At 43.1% G+C, this 12594-nt stretch overlaps 1 long non-coding RNA gene across 1 annotated transcript; it reads right to left on the reverse strand.

Annotated features, from left to right (window-relative positions):
- Window positions 1–298: 298 nt before the first annotated feature.
- Window positions 299–9621, reverse strand: LOC130611757 (uncharacterized). Its single transcript, XR_008975304.1, has 2 exons — window positions 4701–9621; window positions 299–1604 (listed from the first exon to the last, which is right to left on the reverse strand). It is a non-coding gene; the product is annotated as an uncharacterized LOC130611757 (long non-coding RNA).
- Window positions 9622–12594: the final 2973 nt, after the last annotated feature.

The following is a 12594-nucleotide window of genomic DNA, read 5'->3' on the forward strand; positions in this document are numbered from 1 at the left end:
ATACTTTACTATAACATTATAAAATAATTACTCAGTTTTCTAATGTTTTACTGGACAGTTGAATATAAATAATCTCTTTTTTTCTTTTTTGGACTCTCAAGAGCTTTATCTCTGCTGCTAATGTCTTCTCATGTCTCTGGAGGGAATAAAGAAGAAGAAAGAAGATAATGATTTAATCAAAGACAACTCAAATGGTAGCTTTGCTGTGCAGACATAAACAGAGTTATTGGTTCTCTCAGGATTCCTTTTTGAGAACCATAGAAAAACCTGCACTTAAGAAGTAAGAGTTAATACACACTTTTTGAAGTGTTTTTCTATTTGAGGAAAGGATTAAAGTCTAATTGGTTATCGGTTGAATCTTAGAACATTTATGATGTTGTGAAGACAAGGTTTTTATTATACATTTTATCTTTACTTTTTCGTTTAATCCTTACAGTAAAATCAAATAATCGGTAATAGCCTGATATTTTTACTGCTGTAAAATGAAACCTGAACCACACATGAAAGTGGAAAATTGTTCAAGTAACCTGTGAACCTTTAGTGCTTGAACCTTAACCAAGTAATGGAGGATAGGAGGTATAATCAGGCATTTTATGTTACCCCAAGGTCTCTTTCTCTCATTTTAAAGATGCACTGGCATAAACAAATGTGGAGAAGTCTTCATGCCATTAGCATTGTTGGACGGTAGCATTTCCAAAATGGGTTTCCCACAGGTCTTCTTTTCTACTTGGGAGAAAATGGTACAATCAAAGCTATCATATGAGGGGTATCAGATACCACAAATGAGGCTTCTGCTTATTGTCCAGCAGCAAAAATAAGTGCATTAATTCAGGACTCCTTTCTCACGTTTTAATGGTGTTAATTGGAAATTACTAGGGAAATTCCAAGTGTAAATTCGGTCTGAACTCCTGAAACTAACCAAATGAAAGGTGAATTTAGAGTAAAAATAGTATAAGCAGCTTACAGGCTTATAACTATAGATGAAAGATTATATTCTGCGTGGGAGCTTTTCAGTCAACTCATGCAAGTGTTCAATGTCACTAACCAGTTTGTTACTTTCCATCACAAAAAATGTGTATTTTAGGATGAAAAACCTTGGCAAATAAAGATGGAACTGTTCCCAGCTGCTGGATTACTTCATTCTCTTTTAACCCTGTACCATTTTGCAAGTGCATCTTTAGTTTCTTTTCAAAAAAATAAATAAATGTAAACTGTGCTACTTAATAGCATTAAGAGCACGAGTCTGCTCTGCTGCCTGGGTCTGGATCAAACAGTGTAAGTCAAAAAGAATATAAATGTACCTTGTATTCCAGCATATCCAGAAATACACTACATGCAATAGAAGGACTAAAGAGAAGAGTAATATATGTTGAGTATTTTCATTTCCAATGTTCCTTCACAGTTACTGGATTAACTCACCCTTTATCCCTTCTTTACTCATTCAGATCTTGACTCCTTTATCCTCTGCTGGCAAATTGAAGGTCTGCCTTGTGGTCAGATGTCACTGAATTAATCACTTTAAACAAGAGCTTTGCTGAGGTTTCAGAATTTCTAGTGTGACCTATTTCTCCTTTCTGTTTTCCACAGCTTTCCCAGCTTTTCCCCTGTTGTTTGTAAAGGAAAAATCAGTGGGATAAGATCAAGAGTCAGAAAGTGCCAGGAAACGAATGGTCTTGTGGTCCAGTTTACAGGAAAATAAATGACTCATATTCCTAAGCCGGGAGGCTGGCTTGGTTGCCGGCATCCCTCCGGTGCAGGATCTGGCACCACAGGATACTGCCCCAGCAGCAGCAGGAGGTGGTGATGTGTGTCCTGCGGCAAAGCTCTGGATGAGAACTCTCCTCCTAATGTTAACAATGACATCTACCAGTCAGTCCTAGCAGCTACCCAGAGAGCAGACCCACTTACACCAACTGGAAATGTAGCATTCCTAATCTTACACCTAATTTAGTTTTCAAGTTAACGTGCAAGCATTGGAGTTGCTTAGGAGCTGGTGGTTTTCTTTGTTAGGTAATATTTGACTCTGCAGGGAGCAAATCACCAAAATAAAAGAAATCCCTGTCCCAGAACATTCTGGAAACCTGAATTGTGACCAAACAAGGTGAATCAAGCAGTTTATGCCTGTTCTGGCACAAATTGAGCTGTGACGACTGCACTGATGCAGCAGTACTGTTTGGAGAAGGGTATAGTCTCTTCAGTGCAGACAGTGCAGTGGCATCATGTGTGCACAGAGGTGCGTGTGAGCTAAACTATTGCCAGACTCTTTTGTACAGCATAAATGCATCCCCCTTCATGCACTGTATGGATCATCTTTTTAGCTAAGTAAGCAGTAACTCTGGTGACAAATATGGCCATCTGGCATGTCTATAATGCAATCAGTGTTCCTATTATGAAAGTTCTGTATGCACTTTGTCTAGAGACCTATCAAAAGGAGACTATAGATATGTATCAATTTTGGACAGCAATTTATGCCACATGGGAAAGAATAAGTCAACTGTAATCACAGAATCATAGAACACCAGATTGGAAGGGACCTCAAGGATCATCTGGTCCAGCCAGATCTTTAAAGTGTCCAGTGTTGGGGAATCCACCATCTTCCCTGGGGAAATTACACCAGTGTTCTCGTTATGAGAGTCCAGTCACAATCTCCCCCGGAGTAACTTCTGCCTGTAAAACCATCCCATTGGGTTTTTTCACAGGTTGATCTTCCAGCTGAATCCAGGTCCCCAGTGTGGACATGTGTTTGGGCAGGGTGGAAAGAGAGGGCTAGGAAAGGTCCCGGGGGATGTGTGGGCAGGACTGTACTTGGATCATAGAATCATAGAATCACAGAATAGTTAGGGTTGGAAAGGACCTTAAGATCATCAAGTTTCAACACACCTCACACTAAACCATATAATATGGATGGTGAAATACTCCTAGTGCTTCATTTATTGACTTGTCCTTTGGCCCACAGGCTTCCATTTTACAGCCATCTCCTCTCTTGTAACAGAGGGGGCCAATTTCCATGTGCATTAGTATTCCAGGGGCATCACAGGAGCAGCAAATCCTTTGAAGAGTAGAGAAGCTCTCTCTAGCTATTGCCCTTTGGAGCCAATCCCAATACAAATCTGTGGCCAGACAAGTGTCCAGTGACTAATGCAACAATTGTACCTTGACCAGTTGCAATTCTGTGCTCAGAACTTTTGTATATACTCAGTTTCCACTGAACCAAATAGGATTTAAAGAAAATGCTGTAAGATTTAGCGAAATGAGGGCTGTGGTTGGAGCCAGGGGACAAATAGGCTTTGCCTTATTTCATTGTCTATTCAAATAAAGGGAATGTTCCATAAAAATGGCATTTCTCACTGACACACACAGGGGAGTCAATATAGATGGGAAGAAAGGGATGCTTCTGCTCAGCCCTTGCCCCATCTCACCCTCTCACCCTCTGGCATTGCTCTCAGGCATTCTGCAAGCACTGACTACCTTTAACTGGATGACTCTATTTTCTATTTCTTTGATCTCCAGTACACCTTGAGTGATTGCATTTAAAATGTAAAATAAAAAAAGAACTAATCCCATTAACTCAAAATAGGTCTGTAATTGACCTCTTAATATGGTGTATTTAACATGACACTGTACCATTTTCATATGTAAGAGGCGTGATTCTTAATAATTCAGTGTTTCTATTTTCATTCTATAGAATACATCTTCCAAGGGAGTTGGAAGAAAATTGTTAATTCCTGTCATTTATCACTCAGACACAGAAATAAAACTGCAGCTGCCACTGGCACGAAACAGTGCATTTTATGCTTGCTTTCCCATGCTTTGCTCCTGCAGTGTTGCACTCCAAAAACTTCACACCTTTTGTGCAGGAGGGAGAAGGTGCGGACAATCAGCATTTCCCATCGCAGGATTCAACTCAGACTCACAGACATTCCAAGGAACAAAACGTACGCAAAGCAGAACTAGTTCATTTGATTTCATGCTGGGCTCGTACACAGGATCTCCACTTGCCACCACGCTGTCCCCAGCCAGCCCATCCCCTCCACCCCCAGGATGACACTTCACATTTAATCTAAACCCTCTCAGATTAAGTGAGTGTGTCATTTACTCCCACAGTAAGGTCCATCACAACTGTGGAGGTGATGTAAAGGGGAGTTTGTTTAAAAGAGAATTCAATCCTTAACGTTAAGCCTACAGACCTGCATGAAAAACTCTCGTTTAGGCTGTCAGCAAAGCCTTTAATTTGTATTCTTCTTGCATTCATCTGGAATCTGTGTGTGGTATTGACTGATGTTTTATTATTCTTTGGTAGATAAAAATATTTAAATTAAGAACAACCCAACTGCAGGAAGGGCTTTATTTAGTCATCACAACATGCTTCTCCCGCTGCTGTGAGTGTAGGAGGCACGGCATTTTTGTACCACTTAACGTGTGAAGTCTGACATATTTTAAGAACATTATCAAACTGTAGCTTTGGAAATCACCTGAAACATAAAAACAAAGAAACAAATCAATAGTTCTTTGACAATTTCCCTCAGCTGAATCGTTTCAATATGCCTTTTTCACTTTTGCTACTCCTTTCTGCGTTTGGCAGCTCAGGTCTTTTCACCCAAATAGGGTATAATGGACCATGAAAGTGGGATACATCCTTCGAACCCAAACATCAGCTATAGTTAAGATGAACTGCTGCATTTTGAGATGCAGTGAGTTACCTTGTGCTTCACTGGAAGCCTGAGCACCAGCATGAGAAAGGAACTGGGAAAGGAGGTGGCTCTTCGCTGGGATGGAGTGTGACAGCTCTCAGGCCACTGGTGGCTCCTCACTCAGAAACACTATGGAATAGCAGCTTCATTACAGAAACACAAGGGAAAGCATCATTGCCAGATTTGCAGTATTTCCTCTTCTCACAGGCTGTGTATTTTACATAGCTGACAGTACATTTGTTACAACCCACCTGCAGATGCATGCCAGCAGGACACACTGGAAACTGTGCATCCAGACCAGGGGATTTCTAAAACACAAGCCTCTGACATCTGCAGCACACTTGTTGCATGGCTGGAACACAAACAGAGCTTTTAATTTTGCTCTTTGATTCTTGCATTCCTGTTTTTAAATGTTGTTTGTGTAATTTATGCCTTGCAAGCCCACAGAAGTTTGGTTGAAAGGAACCTCTTTATTTGAACTCTCTGAAGTGCAATGTTTCTCTTGGCTTCATCTTTCCCTCCTTCTAAGCTTATGTATTATTATCTGACAAACTGGATCTACTCTATTCCAGCACATTATTTGAACACTTACTTGTAGCTGCTTTTAAGAACAGTAAAGCTTTCAGGTAATTTCGTTGTTATTTTATGTACCAGATGTGGTTTGTTTTCCACAGCTGGAGTACTAGAAAAATGTTGCATAACATCCGTCTAATCTTTTTCAAATAGAAATTAAACCTTACAGATAAAAGATAAGTGAGGAACCCAATACTGCTTTATTTCACTTGTCTCTTTATGCTGAAGTGAGTTCAGGCTTGCAATCATCTCCCTACCAAAATACAAGCTGATTGCTGATCTTCCCTCTCCTTGGGCTTCCCCAGCCAGTCTGCTTCTCTGCATTTCATTGACTGCATTTGACTTAACATGTCCATTGACCAGGATTTGAAGCACCAGAAAAAAACCCTTCTTTATTCAAATCTTCAAAGCAAGTTCTGTAAGCCTTTTGATTACTCTCCGTTGGTTAGTGTCGACCACATTAGCAGATTTACTTTTGATATTTATAGTTTCATTAAAAGGTAAGAAGTGCTCTGAAGTTTATCCACACTCTGTGCAACCTCTTTTTACTTCTTTTCTTTGGGAGTTATAGCATACAGGGGTAGCTGGTGTCTCTAAGCTATCATTAAGTTTCCTGAATCTGGGGGCTGTGGGATAAACCCATGGAAGGAACCCCCTGGCTCAACACAGAGAAATGATAAGTTGCTGGACTCTCTGTCTTCAAAGGAGGTTAAATGCAAACAAACACAATTAGCTCACTGGGGATCGAGCAGGACAGCCAGCATATGCATCCAGCTGAGAGCTCTGTGAGGTCTGGGTGACACTGACTTTCTTCAAAGGAGAAGCCAGAAACAAACTGTTTTCATGAAGCCCATGAAAGCTGCTTTTGCAAATCACAACTAGAGAAATGAAGGTATCGGTCTGGCAGAAAGCTAGATTTACTCCCAAGCACCATGATAACAGCAACTCCTATTTCCTTGAGAATTGCTCATCCGTGTGTATCTGTGTACACCGCTTCAAATGTTCATGAGATGACATTTGTCGTTGTGTGTTCCTGCTGAAAAGCAACCTGCCTCGCTGGGGTAGAGCACAGAGCAGAAAGGCTGCCATGGCCCATGTTTCAGTTGAGGCCAAGAGTAAATAGCCCAGTACAACACGCAAAGCCAGGCAGTGCATAAGTTACTGATGTGCCAAATCAGCAGAAATCTACAAGGCAATGACCTTAAATCATTCTACGTATTTTAACATTGTAATTAAATATATGTTTTATGCATTCATGCTGTAAGTACTTCATGGTCACTGACTTTGCAGTGTTGGAGACTTAAAACCTCCAAGAGGTACAAAAGTGAGTACCCCACACGTGGGATTAGATGAGGCTTCCTCACGTGGCAGGACTCAATGTCTTTCTGTTTTATTTTGAATCTTATAGATAGAGGAGATCTGGAATTTGCAGACCAAGTCATTATGGCTTCAGAGGGTTTAGATGCCAGCCACTTTGGCATTAGAAAATATGTGAGTATATAAGCACCATTTTCTGGTTTTAGGGTGCCACAAATGTTACTTAACAAGTGAATCCTGCTTGCCTTAGCTAGCAAAATCCCTCTGTCAGTCTTGGACCTTCCTCCAAAAGCCAACAGCAAAGGCCTTTATCATAAGTAGCACTGGGCACAGATCATGTCTTGACTAACGGGATGTGATGCAATAAAAAGCTTTAGAGATAATGAAACCATCTCTTAAGAGTAATGCATCGAGAGGAGGCTGGACTCTGTTACATGTAACACCGTGCCTGTGCTCCCCACAGGCAGGACCTTGTAGGCAGCTCTCTCTTCACCCCACTGCAAACCCAGCAGCCAGCACACTGCTGCTCACTGAAAAACTGTGTTGAATGGGCCAAAATAGGTTTCACCACTCAGGCTCTCACCCCCCAGAGGGCAGGCTAGTATGGGTCTGCAGGGTGGGAGTGGAAAGCCATATGTGCTACTAATTTCATTTACACAGGGATATAAAGGTATGAAGTGTTTCACAGCCCAGTGCCATACGTGGTCCTTCCTCAGGGAATGTGCAAGCCTGGACAGTTCATGGATGCAGCTGTCATGAGAGTGAGTTCTCAGCAGAAAAGGAAAGAGGTGTTTTAACAAAGCAGTTTTAATATATTTTAGCTTGTTTGGGCAATGTTCAAACATTATGGAGCCAAGGTTCCTGGGTTTCTAAACTGTATTTCATCCAGGAATTTGGAGGTAGCCCATAGGGACAACAAAGCAGAGGAATGATGTCTTGAAAAGGAAAGAGAGCTGCAAGTCTCTTTATTCATTGAAGATATTCATGGTGGCAACGTTACGAAAGTGCCAGAAGGAATGGGCAGCACAAGGATGTGGGTATCATGTAAAAGCAAGAGAGCTCTGACAAGGAGGTTGGAAGGCACAGTCTGTGACTATACAGAACTCAAAAGAGAGGCTGGTAGCTGCAGACTTAGGAAGGTACATGACAAAGAATAGAGGAAAATTGTTTTAGTTTGGGTAAGACAGGATTGGCAGACTCAAGGTGAGGCAGAGAAGAAAGAGGATGCAGAAACAGGTTGCATTAAACTGGATCACTGGTAACATGCCATAGGAAATTATTCTGGTTGTGCATTTCTTTATATCTCCTTTACAGTTCTATGCCAACATGCCATATAAGTAAATCTTAACCTTGCTGGGGGTGAGAGCTTATTTTCCTGGTTATTTCTATTGGCTCTGCATCACTATAGTTAAAGGGTTCTGCTCTTTTCACAGCATGAGCTCAATACCAAGTGCAAATTGTTAAAGACTAACCAATGTGCAAGCACATGCCAGGGAGACCTGACAACTCGTGGTGCAGCTCAGCCACTGGCACCACACCAGCAGTCAGCTGAGCAGCGAGTATGCAAGCCTTTCCTCTGATTATATTAGCTCTTTAAAATAGAAATGTCTCTAGAAGAAAAGCATTAGTGTGGCGCTGACGGGACATTTTTACCCCTGATCTCAAAGCACACCCTACAGGTGATGGCATCTAGTCACACTTGGAACCGGAGGCTGAGAAATTCAAGTGTCTGTGCACCCAGATCTGGATCACTGCAAACTTTTCAGGATTGTTAGCTGGGAAGAGGAGGAGATCACTAATGCTCATAGCATCTGCCAACCAATGTGCTTCTTGCATCAGCCTCCCATTTGAGAAACCACATTATCACCTCAATTCTGCCTCATTGCATTGTGCAAAGCATTTCTAAGATTTAATTTCACACATTATCCAGATTCATATCAGTAACCCGCAGCTGTGCTGGTGAATAAGTTCTTTGGTTCTGATGTTAACTTTCCAATATCCCACTAATTGACTCTCAAGAGAACCAGTTAGTGCTCACTTTAGTGGAGCACTGCAGAACTGCAGCTATTGCAGTCTTTTAAAATCAAGATCACTTTTAAAAATAAAGTGTTTTTAAGGAGCTGAGATAAAGCACAGGATTAAAAGGACAGACGAACAATATTATTATAAGCAGCATCTCTGTTTTCATTCTGACCAGTACTTTCCGATCAAACACGACACCTTGCATGTTAGGACTAACATTTGTTTTAAAGCTCCACTGGGCAGGTAAGAACTACACTGAATTAAAAGGTACCTTTTTGTTTCCTATAAAAATTAAAATGAATAACCTAGGGAAAATAATTGCCTGACTGCTGAGAAATGATACATAAAGCACAGCCATAAACACGCGGTATAATCTGTGTGCGTATTTAAATGTTCCCTAGTTCCCCCTGATTACAGCTTGCCACAACAACAAAACATCTGGTCTGGTATTATTCTTACATTGGAACCTCTTGGCCAAGCAGGAATTTTTATCTTGAAAGCAGCTGAAGCCTTTGTTTACCACCTCATAGGACATGCTGTTAGGCTCTTGTGCTGAAGATCTTCTTTAATGACGTGCTTGATAGGACTGAACGGTGTATGTTCACCAGCTTTCACCTTCACTATTAATAACAGCACAGTTCCTATCTGAAATGTCTTCTGTAACTGTGTAATTACACACCTCATTTATCCAATTGTTAAGCCAAGAGTCTGATTAAATATTAACAACTCCTTGGTTCTCCTAGTGTCATTAGTTGGAAAGCAATCCTGTAATCTCAGGTAACACATGATGGTAATTATCCTTCACAGTCCCCCTTAGCTGAAAACCCAGAGTAATCAGAGCAGATAAGGTTGCCCAGCAGAAAATACATTTCCTCTCTGTTCCTTAATGCTGCCCAAGCCACGCTCCATGTGTGTGGACTATTCACAACAAGAAAAGCAAACAGGTACAGAGTACTGCAGAGGAGGGCACTGGCTGGGTTTGCTCCTCTAATCCCACGCTGCATGTTAAGAAACTGCAGCCTGGCTTCTAAAGTTGCAGGTCAGTTTTTACTTCGAGTAAAAGGTCAGTTTTGCCAATCATTCGTTCCCATAGAAAGCAAGGGACAGAGCAGAGCAGCTTGGCTTGCGACCAGCAACATGAGAGCTGAAAACAATGCTCTTGTGTCTGGCCTTGCATCAGAGGGAAGCGTGCTCTGTGAACTTCACAAGTTATTAGGCAACCTTAGCTGAAATGCATAAACCAGGAGCAAGCTGCACTTCTGTTGCACTCTGCATGGGAGTATCACCAGCCTGCTTAAAATAAAATGTTGCAGAAGAGAGCATCGAACTGCCATAAGTGACCCAAAGCGACGGTAAACAGATGTTTTGTTCAGCCTTCTGAGGAGTGCTGTGGCTGCTGCCCACAGCCCTCACTGAAGACCTTGGGACCTGGGGATCCTGAGCTGTCCCTGTCTCAGGGACCAGGACCATGCCAGGGGATGTGTGAACTGGAGTTTCTGAGCCACAGGCAGGGGGATACATAGGGGTGGGCATTGTGGAAACTGATCCAGCGGATGCCCCTTTCCCAGCTGCTGAGGCAGCATTAATAGAGGACTGCCTGGAGCAGCGGGGCTTTTCCCCATTAACATCTTATTACGATGAAAGGAGCAGTTTATACCTCCCAGAGTTATTGCTTCCAGGCTGTCTGTAAACTCAGGTGAAACCGTGCATCTGGTTCAGGTTTTCAGGATTTCCGTTGCAGTGGAGAGGACAGGACCATAATTTGTGTGTGAAGAAAGAGAGGCTGGAGGTGGCCTGGGACAGGGGCTTGCCACCCGCTGAGCTGGGGCCACCAAGCCTGATGCTGCCTGTGCACAGCTCCTGTCTCCCCTCTTCTACATTGCAGTGCAGCACGGTGCCGCCAGTGCTGGCACTCCAAGGTGCTGGGCACAGCCATGCATGGGGCTACGGGAGGGGAAGGGGTCAGGGTTTGATCCGAGACCTCGCAGAGCATCAGGGTGGGCTGCTCCAGAACAGGGGCTTTGCAGCTGGTGGCACTAGAAAGCCCACAGGAGAGCTCTCCCATCCATAACACACTGCAGTGAAGCTCAGGCTCCCAGCACGGCCCTGGCAGGTGATGAATTTGAAATAAGATTTGCAAGATCAGAGAGAGAAATCAATAAACTCCATCAGCCAGGATCTAGCAGCTGTCTGAAACAAGAGGCTACAGCAGCTGATGAATACTCTAAGGTGGGGGAAATGAATTAAAAATAAGACCAAAATATGATCAGAAAGGATGCTCTCCAGCTGCTACCCGTGTAGGAGAGCAAAACTCAGGAGAAATAACTACATTCAGGTATAACCCTTAAAACACAGGTAGAGCAGCCTCTTCGAGGATGGGTAATACCTTTGTATGGTGGGCAAGTTATGTGACAAGTTACCAAATAGCCCCTTGTTCAAGTTGTAGCTGCCTGGCTTGCAGTTCATAAAACTGAATTATGAATTCCTGTATTCTTTCTGAAATCCACTTTAAACAACCCTCATCCACGCCTCTGCATAAGCTTTCCATGATACTCATGCCAGTTGTGTAAATAACAGCTTCAGTGAAATACTATCGATACTCAGGACTCTCAGCTCCAGCAGGGATTTTTTGAAAGCTGAGTAAATGCTTGGGCTTGCCTCAGCATCATACATCTTGCAGGTGGGACAGGCAAGAGGACATGCTCTGTCCTGGGAAGCATTGGGGAACCCCCACGCTGTCTCTAGCATATCAGCATGTGGCAGAGGCCTCCCTCTCCATCATTTTCCTTTCCAGCCAAAGCCGTAAGAAATGGGATTTAAGCCGAAAGATGTTAAATAAGGGTAAGAAAGTCAGCAGGACACCAACGTGTCTGGGAGGCAGGGGCGGCCACTGAGGCAAGCCTGGGGAAATGGGAGGAGTTTCCCAACTTCAGCACCGCAGCTGGGACACAGCACTGGGACCTGCTGCTGCCAAGCCAGGCTGCGTGGGGAAACCACAGACCTTGCTGTCACTGGAAGCGTTGGCTCAAAGCCTGCGAGGGGGAGACCCAGGAGTCTGTGAGAAGAACTGATTTGTCCTGAACTTGTGCCACCAGCCAGGTACCCGTGTGGCTGCATCCCTCCCCACACTGCCCAGGTCACCCATGGGAAAAGAACCCTGCAGTCACCAGTGGACAGCAAGCCCGGAGCTGCAAACTTGTGTGCTTACCAGTCATAGAGTGAATCAGGGTGTATGAAGCTTTTGTGTCAATGGATGAAAGGCATACGACATGTTACCCAGGACACCTGTTTCCAGCTGTGTTCAACAGCTTTAGTGGGCTCCTAATGAACTAGAAAGATAATCTCAGGGAAGGAGGCACTGACATGACCACTGCTCCTGGAGATGTTTCTGGCTCATTACAGTCTTTGTGCATTACGCTAAATAAACCACCCAAAATGATGTTGTTGCTATTTAAAAGTATTATAACAATTGACCATGAGAAAGGATCTAATAGACCTCTGGTGAAAAGTCTAAGTAAACCTGGATTTCTGCAGCACATCACACTATCTTCTGTATTGTTGCAAGGCATCTCACTGAAAAATAAAACCACCTGAAGGAATAAATCTGTTCAGTTAAGGCTGAATACAAGGCTTTTTCCTTCTGAACAGACATTTTAAAAACAAATCTTTTTTTTGTTTTAATTTTGTTTTACAAAACAGTATCTCCATCCTCACTGATTACTGATACTGATGCTACACGTCAGGAGCCTGCCCGTCCTCCTGGTGATGCAGAGGATCCAAGAACACAATCACTGCTCTGCAGCAAAATTGCCCATTTCCCCAGAAAGAGCCGTTCAGAAAGCCAAAGCAGCACCAGTTCCAGCAACAAGGCGGTCCCAGCAAACGGAGACATATGATCTCAGGGAGCCACCTGCAAAAGCCCACACAAAAGTGCTCCCCAGAAAGCTTCCGGCCTCGTAAACCTCTCACAAGCCCCCAAAGGCCATAAATT

This window comes from Pezoporus wallicus, unplaced genomic scaffold, assembly GCF_028554395.1.
Source record: "Pezoporus wallicus isolate ANWC-B61680 ecotype Strahan unplaced genomic scaffold, APGP_CSIRO_Pwel_v1 scaffold_2584, whole genome shotgun sequence".
In the NCBI taxonomy this organism is placed as follows: Eukaryota; Metazoa; Chordata; class Aves; order Psittaciformes; family Psittacidae; genus Pezoporus; species Pezoporus wallicus.